Source organism: Mus pahari, chromosome 1 (genome assembly GCF_900095145.1).
Source record: "Mus pahari chromosome 1, PAHARI_EIJ_v1.1, whole genome shotgun sequence".
Lineage (NCBI taxonomy): Eukaryota > Metazoa > Chordata > Mammalia > Rodentia > Muridae > Mus > Mus pahari.
The window spans coordinates 58,395,255-58,400,982 of NC_034590.1; positions in this window are offsets into that span (position 1 = coordinate 58,395,255).

The following is a 5,728-nucleotide window of genomic DNA, read 5'->3' on the forward strand; positions in this document are numbered from 1 at the left end:
CCAGACTGATTTCCAGAGTGGTTGTACAAGCTTGCAATCCCACCAGCAATGGAGGAGTGTTCCTATTTCTCCACAACCTCGCCAGCATGTGCTGTCCTTTGTTTGTTTTCGAAACAGGGCTTCTCTGTGCAGCTCTGGCTGTCCTGGAACTCACTTTGTAGACCAGGCTGACCTCAAAATCAGAAATCTGCCTGCCTCTGCCTCCCAAGTGCTAGGATTAAAGGTGTGAGTCACCATGCCTGGCGAGCATGACATTTCTTAATGAATACTACAAAATTGTGAAGCTTGGTTAATTATATCTTACAGTAATAGGTACAACAGTCAAATAATGGGCCCTAAGAAAATCCACATATTGAAGTAGAATACAGAAAGTGACATTTTCAATATTTATATAATTTTAGTAGTATGTTTTTCATGTTATCCCTTCCTTCTTTTACATTATCAGTGCTTTTTTGCTGGTTTTTTGATATTATAATACAATAACATCAATTTCCATTTCCCTATCCTCCTTCCAAAACCTCCTAATCACCTTCCTTGCTGTTTTGTCAGTTAGACCTCTCATAGGACAATGATTCTAGGTTCCTGTTTGTAAACACAGCATAGCATCAGTCATAGTGTTGGGTCTTGTAGCCTCCCATTAGGATGGATCCCAATTTGGGCCGGCTACTGAATCACCTTACCTACAGGCTCTTCTCAATTTGTATCCCTGCAGCTGTTTTAGACAGGAACATTTCTGGGTTTTTGACTGGGATGGAAACCAAATCCCTCCCCTTGATGCAATGTCTTTGTACTAGAGGTGGACTTTACAAGTTCCCTCTACCCACTGTTGAACATTTCATTTAATGACCCTGTATATTGCTTTTATTATGTTTAGATATGTGTCTTTAATTTCTGATCTCTTCATTACTTTAAATATGCAGGGATATTGTATTTTGTTAAATGCTTTTTCAACATCTAAGGAAATGATCACACTTTTGTGTCTAAAGATAACGTTCTATAACTACCTGTTAGGATTATTTTGTTTTTAATGTCAATTAGTACAAGCATTGATCAGTTTAATTTCTATGCCTGAACTATACATTAGTAGAGTGGGGTATGGAGGTGCCCTATTATCATTGTGTGAGGTTCAGTATATTATTTAAGCTGAAGTAATGTTTCTATTCAGAAGTGAGTGACCCAGTATTTAATGAACAGTTATTAAAATCTGAAATTTCAGCTTTTTTGTCTTGGGGAATTTTTACTCTCATTAATGTGTAGTGTCCTTACCAGTATCTCTTGACTAATTTTTGTTCTGTCTATTTTGTTAGATAACATTTGCTTCATAAGAACATTTGCATGGAATACATTTTTGAACCCTTTACTCTGAGATATTATCTCCTCTTGATAGTGAAGTATGTTTCTTGTATGCAGCAGAAGATGGATTCTGATTTCATATTCAATGCATTAATCTGTGTCTTTTAACAGAAGAGCTGAGGTCATTTTTATTGAAAGATATCAGTGCCTAGTGCCTAGTGCCCACAGATTATTAATTTCTATTATTTTCTTGTAGTTGTTCATGATGATAGTGCTGTGTGTGTGTGTGTGTGTGTGTGTGTGTGTGTGTATTTTCTTTTGGTTTTATTTGTATGCGGTCATATATTTTCTATAATTTTTTATGTGTGGTGTTAATACCGTTAATGTGGCCACTTCTCTATCATCTTCCATAGGACTAAGTTCGTAGAATGAAATTTTTGAAATTTGAACTTATTGTGAAATATTGTACTATATTCCTGCAGGATGTACAGGGAATCTGGATATAACATTGTAAAGCTATGTCAAGAATCTCCTGTTTCAAGAAGGGAGAATAGGGCAAAGAATCACCGAGGCACAAAATATGAATATAAAGTTGTTTCTTTATTAAAATATATTTTTAACAATGTGGCAGGTTTCCTCCTGGAAGTACCCAAAATTCACTTCTAAGAAGATGATGAACATAGAAGGACATCAATTTGGACAAGACTTTAATTATGGCAAGCTTGCCATTGTGCAAATAAAATACCTTAACTTCATCTGTAGATGGAATGCTCTCCAAAGCAGTCAAAACATACTTGTAGGCAAAGCTGATTGTAAAGCTCTGCCAAGATCCGTTAAACAAGTCCTTCATTATTTGTGCTTCACAAATATATCTGTTTTTCAGATATACTGGGGCAGAAAATTGAAGATAGATTCTCTAACATTATAGATATATTTCACTGGGACTGTTCAGACAACAAACTATGCCTGTCATTTCATCAATTTAGAATCTACTTATCTACACATCTTGCATATCGAAATAATTATTCCTTTTCAGGTCTCTAATGGGTATCAAGACTAGATAGTTATTTTCTCACAATTAATTGTTCTGTTTTTTAGAAATTCAGAAGTTTTTTCCTTTCTTTCTTTTTAGATCTAGATGTTGCATTTAAGTCTAAAATTTTGTTAGTAATACATGTTATGATAGAAAATTATTTAGATACCAAACTTCAAACTCCCCAAGATAGTAGTGACAATAGAATTGACATATATATTCTATAGACATTATACTATAAATCTTACCTTATAGTATACATAATTTTAATTACTGTATATAGATTATTATTATAAGAAATGAAAAATTTTCAGAACAAAAAGAGGGAAATGTAGGCATAATGTTTTTATTCACTGTGTAAAGTTACCCTTATATTATTCAAATTCTGATTTTTCTGCATATATCATACTACTACTCCAAAATAGATGACACAATTACTGAGAACCACAGAAGACCCTGAATTGGCCAGAGACTTACTAATCCAGGGATCTGGGATCTCAATGACATGAAGAGATCCTGATGAAGATACATTTTGATGTTGTCACAAACGCCAGAAATCTAGGACCTGAATGATTACTCGTTGTAATAAACATTTGCAAGTGAAGATGTATGGCCAGAGGGTTATGCTTTGGGAAACACTGAGATATATTATAACTTTTATGATAAGAAGTTTCTTATGCTTTTATTGTTGCTAACTGTTGTTAACTGTTGTTGAAGTTCTTTATTTGTTTGTGTTATACTTTTGGAGTGAGCTTCCAAGCTTAAATCCCAGAAATCAGGGGATTGGCAAATGAGTGTGACTGTGGTGCTTGATGCAGCTCACAAGGAATCAAAAAACAAAAAACTTTAACTAGTATACATCAAATTATATACATTAAGAATGGAAATCTTACCCCAAGAGCAGTCTTCTATCCCTCATGGAACTCTATTCACCCTTCCCCATAATTCTCTACAAACATCACAAGACCCATAGCTTCTGAACTAGACAGGTTAACTTCCCTTTCCCAACCAATCTTTCCTGTTTGTTGAGTCCTCTGGGGAATGTCAAGCAGTACTGTCTAGCACAGGCAGGCCTCCATTCTCGTGCCATGTCTCTACCCACCTCTATCAGACCTGCAGACCCTGAACAATACCTGTGGATGCTGAAAATTTTAGACCTGCTCTTCTCGAACCATACAATCCAAGGATATCCGGCATAGACCTGCCAAACCAGGACAATTGATGCTAACTCCCCATCCAGTACCTACTAAAACAGAAGCATGTAGAGACTAAAGATAGCTAGATGGCTAAAGGCCCTTTAAATATACAGTCAACTAAAGGTCAATGTGACACTTTCAAGCACAGTTATCCGACTACATTAAGTCCTTGATATCCTAACACAACTGAAACACATGAAAAAGATCTTAAATCCAATCCTATAAAGATGATAAAGTCCTTTAAAGAGTAAGTGAATATATCCCTTAAAGGTATATAGGAATTTACAATTAAACATGTGAAGGAAATAATTAGAACTATGCAAAACCTGAAAATGGAAAAAGAAGCAATAAAGAAAATGCAATCTGAGGAAATGCTGGAAATGGGAAGTGAAGAAAAGAGAAACAACAGATGAAAGCATTACTAACAGATTACAGCAGATAGAAGAGAGAATCTCAGACATAGAAGATACAATAAAAGAAATTGATACATCAGTCAAAGAAATGTTAAATCTAAAATATTAACACAAAATATCCAGGAAGACTATGATAACATGAAAAGAACTAACCTAACAATAAGAGGAAGATAAGAATGTGAATGTTCCAACTTAAGGCCCAGAAAATATTTTCAACAAAATCCTGGAAGAAAATTTTCAACCAAAAGAAAGAGATGCCTATAAACACAGAAAAAGCCTATGGAATACCAATTAGTGTGCACCAGAAAAATCCTCATGCCTTACCCTCAGCAAAACACAAAATACACAGAAAAATTAAAGAATATTAAAAGTAGCCATGGAAATAGGCCAGGCAATATACAAAGGCAGACTTGTCAGAATTTCACCTGATACTTCAAAAGATGCTCTACAAGCAAGAGTGGCCTAGTCAGATTTCTTGCAACCTCTAAAAAAAACACAAACCACAGAGGCTATCCTAGGCTACTATACTCAGCAAAACTCTCAATTACCATAGATGGTGAAAGTAACACATTTCAAATCAGATACAGTTTCAAACAACATCTATCCACAAATCCAGCCCTATGCAAAAGACTTAAATGAAAATTCCTACATTAGGAGGTTAATAATATCCAAGAAACACATGAAATAAGTAAGCCCATACTAGCAAAAACAAGGGAAGTGCAAACAAATACACATACACAACAGTCACTGGTTATTAATATCTCAACATCAATTGATATAATTCCTCAGTAAAAAGACAGAGGCTAAGAGAACGGATATGAACACAGGATCGGTCTTCTGTTGAATACAAGAAACACATAGCAATAAAGATACCTATTAGCCTAGAGTTGGGCACTGGAAAAAATGTTTTCCAAGTAAATGGAGCCAAGTAGCAAGCTGGATTAGTCATTGTAAGATGTAGTAAAATAGACATGTTTGTGTGTATGTTTCATGTATTTGTACTTGTGCACATATCTACATATAACTCTGGAGACCAGGGAGTTACTGAACGATTCTTCATTATACTACTGATACTTTAACTTTCACGGAAGTTGAAGATTGTTTCTTACTTATGAATGAGTCACTAATGTGTTTCTGAGTTGTGACTGCTTCTAATTCACCAAAAGTTAGTACATGTACTCTTGTATACACAATATCTTTGTAGAAGAGAAAAGGGAAGAGAAAGACTCTAATAGTCAGAGGATTGATTTTGAGATTGCATCAATTGGTAATATCAGAGGCTGTAGCCATGAAGTCTTACCAACAGGACTGCATAAAAATGTACTGAAAAATAAGGCCAACAGGGCCTCAATGCTATGTAAGTATCTGCAATCTACTGAGAATGCTGAGAGCAGGAGAAATGGATTTGTCCAACGGAGGTATTTAAAATTGTATTATCCAATACGAAATGGACAATTCTGCAGCCATATATACATGTAAATATCTTATATGAATTGAGCAAACTATATTGGTATTTTCAGGAATATATGTATATTTCCATTTAAAGAACTTTAAAAAAATTTTTTTTTTTTTGAAAACAGAGCCCTGACCACTTGGATTCATTAAAGCACAATGGGAGACTTTTGCCAAATCCCTCACATGTGCCAGGAAGGCATGAGTGTAGGGTCATATGCTTTGTATCTTCCAAAACTTTGTATGGGTAACTTTTAAATAGTCACAGTTATTTGGTCCTTTCAGATACAGCTCTTAGGTCAATATAATGACAGATATATTCATTTGTTTATTTGTTTATT